The following is a 15606-nucleotide window of genomic DNA, read 5'->3' on the forward strand; positions in this document are numbered from 1 at the left end:
ACTTGAGATTAATTTAATGATGTTATCTGTTAGATTAAACAGTTGGTATTTATTACTGTCTCTTTATTATTTTATCAAAGAATAATTTAAACAAAGCTATTACTTATTAGAATTGTAGACCCAAGTCTAGTATGTCAGTAGATTTGTATTTAATTATGCAGGAAATAACATAATTGGAAATTTGATAATACTGCCAAAATCATCTTTGGCTTATTTGAAACATTCCTATTAATATCTCCTCTTACATTTAATCATTAAAGATATTTGTGGACTTCTAAGATTTTCTTTTTAATAGAAAGTAAATATTTGGTTAAAAAATGTCTGGAAGAAAGCCTTTAGTCTAGTCTAAAAGTTTCTTAGAAATCTTAAGGGATGAGTACAATAAAACTAGGGCAATGCATATATTCTCAGTTACTCTTTAAAAAAACCCTGCAAAAGTGACTCTAGTGGCATGTTCTGACACATTCTTCTCATAAAGCGAGCCCTGTGTGTGACAGCGGGACAGATTGTGTGCATCTGCTGGGAGCCAGCCAGATGACAGTGGAAAAACGCACATGGATACCTTGGCACAGCAAATAAAAAATGGAGAAAAAAAGACCTGGAAGAGAAAGTGCTCAACTTTAATTGAAACATTCTTTCCAACATGATGAACATCGTCCAACCACTTCTTGTAGCCTGTCAATTTTACATGTACAAATGTGCTTTAAAAAGGATCCTTTATAAATTAGGGCTGTTTCGTCCTTTCGTAGTACTAAATATTGACTCTGGCATTGGATTACTTATTAAAATTATGTTAAATGTAATAAGCACAAGGGTTGCAAAAGACACAGAGTGGTTCGTTACAGGAACATTGAGCTTCAAAAAACCTTTCAGGTTCAAGTGAAAATTTTAATATCTGAATTAAGTTTTTAAATTGTGTGCGTATTATACTGTCAAGTGCCAAGGATGCCTGCACTCAAATATTCAATAAAAGTAACTATTGTAAGTGGTACGGTAATATCCCATCTTACGCTGATCAACCCCAGTATTGTTTGAACAGTTGGCTCAATGGCAGAAGAGAACTCCATACACACAAACAAACGCATCGCTAGCAATAAATCATATCTGGAAGTTCTCTTGAATGCTCTGATTACAATGAAAATTTATTCTATACAGTATACAATGCAAATTTTAAACTGGAGACAAAGTTGTTTAATAGATTAGGAGTCTGACTGAAGCAGCTGCAGTCAAAAAAAAAAATCCTGGTGATTAACAGCCATTTTCCAGTAATCATAACCCTGGAAAGGGCTACTAAGCAGGGGGAGGGGGTTGCAGATGGGAATAATTCTCTAAGCCCATATGCCTTAGAGGGCTCCATCATCTTCATGCAGACTTATTATTATTATTATTATTTTTAAATTAAAGCTTTTAGAAGCGTCCTTGATTGCAGTGTTGGGAGCTGTCCATGCTGTTTTACCACAGGGAAGTCCACTCTGCAAGTCTTCCTTGCGCTGAGCACTCTTTTATCCAGGCATTAAAACAAGGTTAGGAAAGAAAGCTGAAATGCAAGGTGCACACCAGAGGGTCATTATTCAAAAGTGGGAGAACTGCTTCAAGCAGACGTAACTCCCCTGGCTGTATATACTGGGAAGGCTTTGTCAACAGTACCTACTATCAAATATGATTTTTTTTGAGAAAATAAGTGAATACTAAAACAACAAAAGAGAGCAAGCAGTTTCTTGCACCAGAAATATTCGGAGATTTATCAAAATTTCCTAAATGTGTTTTTTATATGTCAAATGCTAAAGTCCTTGGTAAAATTCTGCATTTTCTTGTGCTTTATATCTCTTCTCACATGAGTGAAAATACCTAAATTAAGTTCATTTGTTCATTGTCTTAAAGTAGGTAAGCTGTATTCAGAATTAATAGTCACTCAAGGAAATAATAATGTAGAAATGTATTTACTTATCTTTAACTAGTCAAATAAAAGTACATTTCATCTTTATGAGTAAACATTTATTCAACCGGTTCTATATGATACATACTATATGTAAGCATGCTTGTGAAAGAACATAAAGATGACTTCGATACCACTCGTTTATTCTTCGTAAAGAATTCTATTACCACACACAGCCAAATTATAAAGGAAGGTAAACAAATGCTGATAGAGCCCTAAAGGCAAGTGCTGGCTTAAACAAACGGAAAACTACAAAATTCTTAGAGCACCTTCAACTCTGTGCATCAGCCACTTTTTCTGGATTGAAATCCTTTAGGAACCAGTACTGTTAAGCAATAATCTATCTAAAGTCAAAACTTGCAATAAATGCCTTATAACAGTCAAGGATGAAGTTACTTTTATTCCTGTAGTCCCATTTTACGTTCTGAAAATAATATCTGATCTGTGAAGATTCTGGTTTTCCTGGAGGAAGAGGTATATTTTATTTAGTAGTCATTAAAATTGACCCAACATAGAGTCCAGACAAAACATTTGACCTGACCGTAACTCAATGATCTAAAGATATTGCAGGGGGAAAAAAGTAAAAAACAAACAACAACAACAACAAAAAACACTATTCGTCCAAGCATTTCTGAGAGATCCTCATTAGTCGGATATAAAGTTGTTAAAATAGAGTGGTACTGAAGCAATTTAATAATTATTGGGCATTCATTATATGTTTGCATAATGTTTCTATGCACAGGGCCTTCAAAGACCCTTCATGAGCTGTGTGTAATCACTCCCATTTTACAGATGCTGGCCTGGGGTTTTCTGGAGGTGAGATAACCTGCTTTAAACTACAGCCAGTGAACTGTCAGACAGATTTTGAACCCAGTTGGGGCTGTTGCTCTACATCATCATGCTCCGCAGTTTATAGGCACACAATGTATGTAATGGCATGTGTGTAATTACGGAACAGCAAATAAGCATTGCTGTTCTTTAAACGCTTTGTGTTCGCTTAAATAATTTTCTCTTTCTTTCAGATTCATCACCATTCCTCTCATGCTTCGTGCCTCTGATTTAATCTGCTCTCGTTCACCTCCACTTTCTACTTCATAAACACATGTGTGCACACACACCTGAGATCTGACCAAAGGCTTCATAGAGTCTCACAGAAGCAGTTAAATTGTTTTAGCTCATACATAAATGTAGCCTCTTCTGAGAGCTCAAGAACGTGTTCATTGTTGTTGTGAACGTGCCGTCCACTGACTTTAAAACCACAGTAGTTTCTGACAGAGATCCTATCCTGTAGTCCTTACTTTTTCAAGCTCAGTACATGGAGCTCTTTTGTAACATCATATTGTCCTGTGTTGAACCACCAGTGTATGAACCACACCAGTGCTTCAAGTGTAAGGAAATAAGTTAACACCTGAACCTATTTTACAGTCACACATGGGTAGTCAAAGCAAGTTCAAAGTGCACGAGCTTCCACAATACCAAAAGATTGATTTTTTCGATAAGGATGATCAGACAAGGTCCAAAAATAATAAATATGTAAAAGGGGAAAAAAGGGTCAAGCAAGGAATTCTTAAGACTGTTTAAGTTTGTAGATGAAAGAAAAGAAGGAGATGGCTCACAGTGCTCTCTCTTACTCTGGCCAAATCAAGAGACATTGTCGGTCTGTTTGGACCAATGAGCCACAAGCAACCAGCTCTGGGAACTGAGAAACTCAGGCAGGCCCTTGGAAATCGATGCACATCTCTATGGAAATTGTTCTTAGTTCACAAAAAGAGAGAAAAGTATAAGTGTGAGAGAAAAATGTAGGTAACTATTTCCTTAACCACTAACCTATACAAACTTATTGGGCTTCCAATAAATCCGGTAAGTCAAATCCTGCACACTTTGGCTTTTTCAAACAGCCAGGCTTGCTACTTTTGCTTAGGGAAAGAAGATAATCCAGATGAATTTATACATTTCAATTTAGCAAATGTAAGAATTGTAACAAAGGTAACAATAGTAAGAACTGTAGAATTGTTTCAGGTGTTAACTTATTTCCTTTGTTAACTTAAACAGTTAACATAGAAGGGGAAAGGATTACAATGTAGATTGTGTGTCCTTGATCACAGAAACCTTTACAAAAAGACCACTGGCTTAGGAAGTCTCCTGAAATATGGATGGAAATCAGGCACCTTGAAGAAGTTCTTGGTTAATATAACTTAAAATCCCTAAAACGCTTGACCAGACTACTTGATAGAAGCAACTCTAAAGAGTTAAAATCAAGAATAGTTTGCAAGATAGTGTATTTTAAAATCTCCATATGTGAAACTTGACAGTGGGTGGACAATGTTTATCAGGGAAGGTGATTTAAACTTTCAAACCATTTTGGACTATCCGAAGAAAACAAAGAAATCTATTATATTTTAACTTAAATCGAAGTGAAAGGTTCACACAATTTTCAATGGGATGTCTAATTCTTAACACAATAAATATCATTTTTACTCCTGTTTATAGTCATAATGTATGCATCAAAGTTCAACCTCTTTTTTCTTTTGTTAGAGGGCTTAGCCCACAAATATTTTCATCAGATTTTTCTTGGTTTTCTGAAAAGATCTATTACATAAATCTTTTAACACTTTGTTTAAAACGTGTGTGTATTGATATTGACAGAAAAACAGTTGCTCTTGATATTTAACTAAAATGAAAATAATCTGATTTATCTATTTTTAAAGGAACATAAAGTTATAGTTCCTTATTGGAATGTTCAGTCAATGTTATTTAAAAAATTAATAATTGGTTTAGTTTGTTACTGACTAAATTAAGATTTATACCCTGTTAGAACATTGTGAAAGCAATAATTTAGTTTAAAAATAAAAGTGGAACAAATATCTATTATGTAGCACCACTTTCTCCTGAAGGGTCCCATTTAATATTTCCAAAGGTGAAGGCTTGTTTTAGAAAGGTGTGCTGGCAGTAATGAGACCCCACCTCTCACAAATGAGAATTCACTACTCTGGCAGCTAGAAATTATTTTTAATAGGATTTAAAGAAAAGAAGCCCATTGGTAAGTGTTCAAAGTGTAACTGGCAATTAAAAGCTACTTTTAAACATTTGTTACTTTATGTGCCAAAGAGAAGTAGACGTTTCAGACCAGTTTCAAGGGCAAGGATTAGAAACACAGATATTTAGAAATCAGCTTACTTCACATGATATTAGTAAAATTACCTATACATATGTTCCCTCTTGTACTCTGTATTTTGATCTAATCATTATTTAAAATGTTAATGTTTATCAATAAAAATCACAGCAGCATCACATATTGTGGTGGAGCATTGCTATTTCCTGACATGAGCAGAAATAAAGTCTTTGATCTTAGTTTGATTCACAAAATGATCTGGCCTATCAGTAATCTCAGGCATAAGCTTCACTGAAAAGAAACATTATATTTTCCCTTGTACAACAACAAAAACTCCCACAGGTATCTGATCAGGCCAGCAAACACTACGTAAGCAGGGAGTAAGGAGGCAGTCCCATTTTCTAACGCACACTTATTGTTTTATGCATTCTAAACTGCTAGATGTGAACAAAAAGGAAACATACTGAGTCCACATTGCAGTTCACATCGTAGTGATTTTAAGAGGCAGAGTTTGCAAGTTGAAGAAGGGAAACCTTGCGCGTGTCCGTTCCCAGAGCCACTGCTCAGGAAGGAGGCCCTCTGCCGTCAGCCTACGCTGGAGGAAAAGGACATGGCTTAGGGCTGAAATCACTCTGAGACAGAAGAGGGGAGCGTGTGGTGTGGCGCTGTGCACTGTATCTGGTCCTGCAGCCAGAAACTTCTCATTTCTTAGCCTGGTTGCCAGTACCTGCCCTGCGCACACAAGAACAAAAATATACCAGCTCTACCTGAGGAACTGTGTGGATGTTAAAAAGAACTAAAAGAGAGTTTATTTCCCTTTCTTTATCCTGAGTGTAATTACTGTTTTTAAAAAAGAAAGAGCTGAAACTATAGTAACTGGAGGCTTCCATTTTTTTTCTTTTTAAACTCCTCAAACTACCTTCCCACAAAGGCATTTAAGTCAAATTGTACATTTACAGACTCACCTACACGATGGATATAACTTAAAACATCTGCTCAGACACACATGTTTTGTTCTGATATAAAAAGTGTGGCAATTTAAAGAAATATAGGGCCATTATATTCTGAAAATATGCGTTCTTCTGTGTGTGTTCATTCATTAAAGAGATCTTTGACTGCAATTAGGTAGTCGGTCCTATAAAGCCTTCTTTGTGTGACCATGATTTCTAAAAATAAAATGTTCCACTGAATATTTCAGCTAAATAACCACACCTTTAAAATTATTATTAAGAAATCCCAATCCATCTTGTTGCATTAAAAAATAACATCTGCTTTCGAGAATAGAAATAGATTGTTATATACCTTACACAAGGTCAACAATTAATTAGGAGATAAGAAATGGAAGTCAAGTTTATTACCTACCAGGAAAATTTCCTTATTTTCTCCTAGTTACTTATATTAACAAATATATTGTCTAATTTCATAAAAACTAAGCATATTTAAGGTAAAGGTACCAATATTTAGGGTTTGGGGAATGGATGCTTTCTATTGTTACCATTTTAAGTTGCTGAAAATACTACAGATACATTTTTTAAAAATGTAGTTTTAGGCTTGTTTCTTTTAAGCACTTCACATCCTCTAACAAAGGGCCATGCCTAACACTTAAAATTCAACATGCTAGAAGCCCACAATATCCTAAAACAAAGTGCAACGTCTTCGTATGTATGTTATCTATCACAGGATGCAGGAAGACAATCCGTGATGCTCAGGATGCAATCTGGGGAAAGAAGGCTCCCACTAGGGACTGCTTCAAAGGTTGCTTCCTTCAGTCACTAAAACAAGTTAAAGGGACTTTATTTAAATCATCACTGGAGACTCGCACTGTCATTCAGTAGGCAGGATGAACACCACTGCTTCATTCATTTCAAATTTTCTGCATTAAGAATTAATCAAGTCTCTCAAATGTGTACATTATTAAAGAGTACTTATTCCTATAGCTTTTCTTTAAAATAAGTTTATTGCATTTATTTCTTGTCATATCGCTGATTTGCTGTACAATGTGGCCTCAGAAAATTATATTCATGTGTACTCTGAATTTTGTTTACAATGGTTGTATTTTAAAAATAAAATAAAGCCTGAGGTTGGATTTCTGGAATAAAACAGCAATGTATAGCAGCTATATAACAGTGACAGCAAATGTCACTTGTTTTGCCAATGAATCTAAACTGTAGATTTATATATCAGGGAGCATAAATTCCTTCCTCACTATGAATGTGCCCTTTTTGCGCAGTGAGAGCAAGTAAGTGTAAAATAATATTATGTCATATTATCTTTCTATTTTCTTACATTTTACTATGGTATTATTTGTCATTAACATTATGTTTCTTAACAGACAAAAAGAATATGGGCACACTGGTGCTATCTATATACTCTCCCAGTGGGGCTCGGGAATATCTATCTCAGCACTCTTTATCTTTATATCTTCGTACTGCACACAATATGATAGTTGTCAAAATTATCTAAATATACTTCAGAGTTGTGAGCATGAACACTGGAAATGTCAGTTTTTTTTTGTTTCATGGTCCTCTATGCTGAAGCACTGGACATTAAACCAGCAACAGGAGCTGGTTTTCAGGGGAGAAGAATCTTGATGGTTTCCTTTGCTCACTAACTAGAACAAATCATTCCATTTCTCACGCGCCATTCTCTTACATACCGCATGTTCACTTAAATTCTCCAGGGGAAGCAATACGGCTCCTGTGGGAAAGGCCCACCCCTTCCTAGATGTTTGCTTCCCTAAATGAAAGGAGCACACCCCCTTACATTCTTTGAACATTTTCCAACAAGCAAAGAATTGTAATAACACTGTATCACTAACTAAAACAAAATAATCCATAAGCAAAATTTGCTAATATTCTGTGTATTTTTAAAGCAGAACTCCCCCTCCCTTTCCCACCTCCCCCTTCTCTCTCTCTCTCTCTCTCTCTCTCTCTCTCTCTCTCTCTCTCTCTCGTGTGTGTGTGTGTGTGTGTGTGTGTGTGTGTGTGTGTGACAGAATTAACTAATCTCAGATCTAGCATTTACCCTTTGGTCCTCCAAACAGTATTAGTGAATATGGTGTGTACACATGCACTGTGACAGCTAAGGAGCAGGCCCATAGATGCTACAAGCTTTTGAACTTGAATTTAGAACTATAAGGGGAATATCCCCTTTCTTAATCGTATTAAAGGAGAAAATATCAGAAATTCAAATACCAATTGTCTTAGGTAGAATCAGAGCTGCCAGAAGTCACAGTTATGCAAGAGTATCGCTAGTCTTTGCTCTGGAGTTGCTGTCCACTGCTGTCTATCTCATGAAAGCACTTTGTGAGCCATGAGAAATTATGTCCTAATTAGCCTCCCTTCCATCACACAGAGCCATTTATTCCCTGATCAAGTTTTCCTATTGCTATTTTAAGAGAAACAATACTCCACATTTGTGGAAGTTTGTGTACTAATCTTTACTCTTATTTTTAAAAATCTTTCTGATGCATCATTCACATAAAAATTCACATGTGAATACATGGAGTTCACAAAAGTTGGGATCTCTTGAGGGAGTTTTTGCTTAAATGAAATGATGAATTCTTTTACCATCCTTTTATCAGCTTTTTGATGATGAACTCAGCTATATAATTTTCAAGTCCACAAAATGGGAGACCTACTATTTTTTCATGTGCAATAATAGTGAATATAAGAAAAGGTTACATGACTTGTAACTGAAGGTATAAACTTACTACACTTAGCAGAATGTTGTTAAAGTCAAAGTAAACCAATATGTGTCACAAGTCCACAGATGAAACATCTCATTCACTACAGCATCCGATCTTATTATAGTAATGCACAGAAAATTAAACACATAAATATTGATTTTATGTATCACAGAATATGTAGGCAATGAAAACACAATGTTTACACTTATGGATGACTCATTAGTGTTTTATTGTGTGAAACACTAGGAGGCATCAGAAGGGTAAAAGGACTTCAATTTTAAAAGAAAGAAGAAATTACTGAAGTGTTGGATGTGTGTGAAGTTTGAGTTCTAAAAATGCTACAGGTAAAACAAAACTATATGCTAACAAAGTCTCAAACCATTATATTTTGTCATAAAGAATGATGTTTATATAACATTTATAAAATAGACATATATAACATATAGATTATTTCACCAACAAACACCCATAGAGATAGATTTTGGATGTATTGGTTCATAACTACATAACTATTCATTTTGATTAAGAATATACTTGGTAACAGAACAACAAACATATTGGATATTGGCAATTATTCATTTTCTGATCAATTGTTCAGTACCATGAGGGTGTTTTATTTCTAGCCAATTCCGCTTTACCTTCTGCACAACTCTTCAGAAATCACCTAATGCATTTAAGCTTTATGGTAACCTTCACACAACCAAGACGATTTGATGCCTGTTCATAGAGAACTGATGGAAATTAAAATTTAAGCAACAAGAAAGCACGCAAAGGAACGTACTTTCTTTTCCTGCACTATTGAAAGCCTATTACTTACAAACCGAATTTTCCACTGCTGGAATTGCTCTTTATAACGACGAAGCAACAGGGCTGTGGCATACTTATCTAGCAATCCCTTGGAATCAGAGGGTCTCGCCGGTCCTCAGCAATCTGCTTTTATCTCTGCCCTATGAGAATAGCACGTGAACTGTGTAATCTGCCTTTTGTAAGGTGTACCCTGTTGATGCTTCGGTTTTGTGACTCGCCTCTGTAATCTGATTGGATTTCTCGAAGGTAACAGATCTCAGCGAAGAGTTAAGCTTCCCTGAATGAGTCCATGGGATCTAGGGATAGTACTGAGAATGAGGTCAGAGTCAGCTCTTCTTCTCCATGTAGCATACTGGCTAAGCATCAGAGACAGAAACGAAAGCCTCTCATTTGGTTCAAACCATTACTCTACGTGTGTAAAAGAAATACGCATGCTGTTCTAAGCTAGACATTCATTAGACAAGCATTTTCTTAAAAGAAGCTATTTAAAAAGTTAAAAATTAATTAGTAATCCTTTTGCAGTCCACTTTGCGAACCTTAACTGCACATTAAATTTCTCCACGTTGCTTTGAATCATGCCGTGAAAACCTTGGTTCTCTGCTTAATAACTATTTTTTGTTATGTAGCACAGTTATTACTGTAAAGCTGTTTCCCCATTTCTGTCACTTTCTGAGATTTCATAGGCTAAAATATATTGCTAAAAGTTGGGAAATAAAAACCACAAAATACACAGAAATAAACAAAAGAAAGTTTTAAAAGATAATGCTAACCTTTACCAAAGAGTGATATAGTATAGTTCTCTATTAAAGAAATGTATATACATGAATAATTTATTAAAAATACATAATTGTATGCCATTCAGCTTATTCACTGAGTAAGGTGAAGGCCAAGGAGAAAACTGAAAAGGTATTTGAAATCTATAGAATATACTGTTTTTCAGGAATCAGTTTTCAGGAATCATTGGTTACTTTCTTATAGGGATGAATAAATTTCCCAAAATTTTGTAAAATAAGCCTGTTTATAAAGAAAAAATGAGACAAGTTACAACAAGTCTTTGTGAGTGAAGTTTCCTCTGGTTATTTAGTATCTGTGCCCCGGAAAGTTAAGGCCCATGATTAACCTTAAAGGGAGGAAAGTTGTTTCTTATTATGATATGGCCATTTGTTAAATCAACAAATATGAAAAAACATTAGGATGAAATAAATGGCATATCTTAGCATTATCCTCCGATACATTCACATGCACCACAACCAGGATGGAAATAGCGTAATTAATGAATGAAGTAAAATACTGTTTTTAATAAAGCATATGAGAACTGCACAACACATTCCAAAGCGATGTAAACCATATTAGTAAGAACAGCAATTTTTTAAAAAAATAAAGTTCAGCACAGCTTGGAGCAAAGATAACTTCCAGCTATTGGCCCTTTTACTTGACTGGGAAATCAAATTTTAAACAAAAAATTATGTGTAAAGTATGTTTTGATGGATAATTTTAGAATCAAGATTGGAATCTGATTCATGATTAAAGTAGTACAAAACTCATTGACTTAAGGAATTGTTTCCTAAGACAGGACATAGGGACATCTCATTTTACCTACCATGCACTTGTTTTGGGACTACTTCTAAACTTAATGATTAATTTCATCCTTATACTAGAGGATGATAATGAGGTTTGTTGCTGCATTTTCTATAATTGAATCAATAGGGCACAAAACTCCACTTGTGCCATACTGATACATAGTGAACTGCTTTTTAAGACTAGCCCAAGCTGACATTATTTTAAAAATTAAATGAGATAGTTTAGCCGTAAATTGAAAATTGCTGAGCCACTTCAGGCTAAAATTGGTATGACTACAAGGTTAAGCTTGGCTCACAGGTGGCCACATTTCATGTTCTAGCAAGTCTCCAGGGAGGGGAATTATTAATCCCCACATAAATATCTTTACTTTGTAACCACAATTTCATTGCAAGGTGCCACTGACAGAGAGCCTGTTCACTCTTCTGGACTGGCATGGAACGGCAACTAGAGTTTTCTTTACAGCGCGAAGAAAACATGTGCAGTCATCAAGTATTTCCTTAGACAGTTACTGTTAGAGTTACTATCAGATTAACAATAGTAAAACACACTTTGTGTCAAAGCAATGAATTCTCCACGGAGGACCAGTTACAGAACCGGCAGAGAGCCTGATTCTACTTACAGGGTCAGCATTTACATACAAAGTATTTTTTATAGGACATCCGCTTCAAAAATGTGAGGAAAAGCCTTTCCACAAAGAATGACTGTAGCATCTAGAACAGTACAAAATGGTTCAGGTATGAAATTTCCCTTAAGAATTAGTGGCCTTGCTCTGGAGAGGAAACAACATTAGCATTGAACTCAAACACTTGCATAATACATAATCATACAATAAAGAATGTGCCTGTCTCTATAGACTTCCTTTATGGCTAACTTTGTCACTTAGTTTGGTAACTTTCATCCGAAGTCCAAACAGAAGGCAGGCTAAGGGACTTAGTCCTGTATGTTTTTAAATAGCTTAATATTTCCCTTGATCTAAACAACAGTGCACATGCTGAAATACAAACACAAACTGTGAAATGCATAGACTACCATGGCCAGGGCACTGCTTCTGGTCCCCACCAATTAAGCTTTCTCAAGCCAGCACTTTGGTAGGCAAGAGGATGCACAAAGGTGGCCTCTGGCAGGCAGCCCTGCTGGAGCTGAAAGCCATCTCGAGAACTAGTGGCTCAGAATCCCAACTCAGAAAAAAAATCAATCTTGGGGGCAACTCACAGGACCATCTTTCCACAGAGAACTAACTGCTAAATTTTAAGACATCTACTTCAAGGTCACAGAACAGTCTGTGAAATTCTAAAATCCACCAGGCTCCACGTTCTCCACCCTATCGAGCATACTAATGACGTGAACTAACTTCATGAAACTTTAAACAAACTGATTTGACAGGAACGAGTCAGATGTGATTTCAATAACGGATGGCAAACAGATACTACTATCTAAAAAGTTATTTTCAGCCACACAAGGAAATCATAGAATCTAAGGAAAAGAATGCACAACAAGCCTCAACTTAAGCCTTCCAAAACGGAGTTGGGATAGACCCACTGCCTGGAAGAGGCTGGTGCAGATTTCAGAGACAATACCCCGGCTATTTCTATTCTTTTCGAGAAATGTCAGAGGTACTTACATGAAGGAAGACTCGACCAGATTAGTCCTTGGAATATTTTCCTTTCTTAAAAGAGGAAGAGAGAAAGAGAAAAAAAATAACGATAATCTTTACTTCATCCAGCCTTGCAGTGCTTCTCCACCTGATTCAAAGCTGCAGGCACGGCGACCCACACAGAACCTTCAAAGTCAATCCAATAGCAGCCCGAAGATGTCTGGGTGTAAGCGTGTGCTCAAGTGTCTGTGACTGCGAGCCGAGCGAGCAGAGAGCTGGAGACGAAGTGTGCGTGTATGCGCGCGGAGCGGGGGGGGGGGCGAGGGGGAGGCGCGCACGGGATCGCGCATTCGCGCGCGCACTGAAGCCGCTGGAAGAGAAGGAGGAGAAAGAGGAGGAGGAAGGTGGAGGAAGCGAAGAAGGAGGAGGAGGAGAAAGTGGCTCTCTGTGGCCGGTGGGATTAAAAGTAGCCAGACTCGTCCAGAAAACTGCATCCAGGAAGGAAGTGACAGAAGACGAATGGAAAAAGGAGAGCAGCACACAGGCTTAGAAACGTCGCGTAAAAGAGCTGGGGGGGGGGGTGGAGAGGGAGGGGGGGGGATGTAAGGATACTGGGAGGGGACGCGGGGGTGGCAAGCAACACCGAGCGCACACAGGGCTGGGGTTCTAAGCAGCACGTACGCGCCAGTGCGCACCCCCCCCCATTTCATTTTATTCTTGCCTTTGCCTGCGCTGCCTTTTCCTTTCCGTTTCTCTATCCCTACGAGCCCAAACCGTTGCCTCTCCTCGCGAGCTGGGGAAATCATCAGTTTCACTCTTGCAAAAGGGGGGCGGGACTAGACCTCGCAGCATTTTAATAAAACAAACATACTGCAGCTCCCTCCTCACCCCTCCAGTCTCAACTAGATTGATAAATTACTCCACTACACTACTTTAATTATGTATATGGTATGCAGAATAAATCACTGAACATCAGTACCTCAATCAAGCACTTTTAAATGATAATTGCATCTTGGTGAATCAATCTTTCCATTCCTGACATTTTGCTAATTTTAGTTTTACGGTGGGGTAATGGCACATGCCATACGCAAACCTAATGACAATTCTTTATTGCATGAAAGGGAAGACAACACGGGGAGCGGCGGCTCCCTGCCTCTGTCCCCGACGCTGCGGAGGACGCTTGGAGGGGACGCTCGACTGCCGCGCGCTTGCTCCCCCGGGAGACTGCGAGCCAGCCAGCAGGAAAGTCCTTCTGAAGTCGGGATCTTCCCTCTGACCAATAGGAGCGCGACCCTAAGAGCTGCTCTGGTGACTCCCCCCTCCCCGCTTTGGAATCGCGGTAGCCACTTCATTCTTGCTCCGGTCCGCGCGCGCCTCCGTTACTCACGCGTAAAAGCCACGATCCAGGATGTCTGCTAGTCTTGATCCCAGTGTGCGCTTCCTGCCCTCCCAGACTGTACAAAGCTTTTGGTCTTGAGACCCGGAGAGGTCGGCTGGAAAGTTAGCCGAAAGGATTCTCCGATATTAGTAATAAAATAATTACAAGTATTTAAAATCTCGACTTTATCGCAGGGCCATGAACTTTCGAATCAGTCTGAACATATTTATCGAGGGGGACAGGTTCCTCGGACAACCCCCTCCACTTCCCTCAAGCGTCTCCTCCACACCTTACTGGACTTTATCCAGGTCATTAACATGTAAACCAAACCAGCTTCCCAAATGCATTAGGCTACCCTGGCTGATAGCGGATGACTTCACTTATCCTGAAGAGTTTCAGCTGCACAGGAAGTAGCAACAGAGACTGATAAGAATACTTGTGTTAAGGGTTAAGGCTGCTCGATATTTTTCCATAGCGAAAACATAGGTTAACAAACAACTGATGCTTAGGAAAAAAGGAATTGGGTTCGTCCCTACCCTAGTCAACTACACCACACTCAAAAAGCTAAAGATGAAATGTATCCTGGTAACACACACACACACACACACACACACACACACAGCAAACAAACAAGACAAGATTGCATGCCGGGGTAGGGTCGATTTTTTTAAACATTCAAAACAAATTATTTTTTTTTAATATTATGACTGGAGGAAGAGAAAGCTCACAGAGGACCATAACACAGAAAATACAAGAGATACAACGGTGGCACCGTGAAATAGCTAGCTAACTAAAGGTATTTTCTCAAAAAAAAAAAAAAACACACAAAACAAAAAACAAAAAAACCAACCCAAAACAAAATGAACAACCAAAAACCCTCCTCTCAAAAAACCGTCCTTTCAACACTGTGTTTAACCCTAGGAGGCTGCATTTCCTGGTAAGTTCTTCAGCAGGCCTACAGAGGACTGTTTTAACTGCAGGAGGACAATGTGAGCTCAAAAGGGCTCCGGTCTCACTGTGCAGGCTGTTTGAAGCCCCTGGCTTCTCTACAAGAGTGGGCTCCAACATCTAGACACCCCCAAAGGCTACACTTGAAAGTTAAGCTACATCTGAACTCTCTTCAAGTGTATGGCTCCTTACAGTGTGACTATTAATTAGTAGAGCTACTTTTATCCCAGGAAAGCATGACAAACTGTCACTAAGTGGAACATAGTGGCTTTTTGTTTGTTTGTTGTTTTTGCAAATTAGTACCTATACTCTACTGTGCTGGCCATTCATATAGCAAGTGTGTGACTATCGTGAGTATGGCAAAGCCTCTTTAAAGGTACAGCCTCTGATGTTTAAGGATGCTCACTACTGAGGCTGATCCAGACAGGGTGATGTAAATGAAATTTAGATCATTTCTGAGGTTTCCAAAGATGCTCACTGAACAAACCTTGTGAAAGACCATGGGAATGTACTGCCATAGTACTTTAAATTAATGTAATGAACTGAAATGGCCTATGTTACA

At 37.9% G+C, this 15606-nt stretch overlaps 1 protein-coding gene across 26 annotated transcripts in view; it reads right to left on the minus strand.

The window, feature by feature from the left end:
- Mef2c (myocyte enhancer factor 2C) overlaps positions 1–15606 on the minus strand; it is a 169388-nt gene that overhangs the window by 135547 nt on the left and 18235 nt on the right. For 6 of the 26 annotated variants that reach the window (XM_075976390.1, XM_075976386.1, XM_075976389.1 and 3 more), the window contains exon 1: positions 12746–13085. The exons of 11 other annotated variants lie outside the window; for them this stretch is intronic. The gene's annotated coding sequence lies outside the window, so the exon portion shown is untranslated. Of the gene's footprint in view, positions 1–12745; positions 13103–13439; positions 13531–15606 lie in introns of those variants that run through there. 9 more of the 26 variants (XM_075976394.1, XM_075976380.1, XM_075976392.1 and 6 more) reach the window with 8 other exon arrangements.

The sequence above is a fragment of the Microtus pennsylvanicus genome, chromosome 6, assembly GCF_037038515.1.
Source record: "Microtus pennsylvanicus isolate mMicPen1 chromosome 6, mMicPen1.hap1, whole genome shotgun sequence".
NCBI lineage: Eukaryota > Metazoa > Chordata > Mammalia > Rodentia > Cricetidae > Microtus > Microtus pennsylvanicus.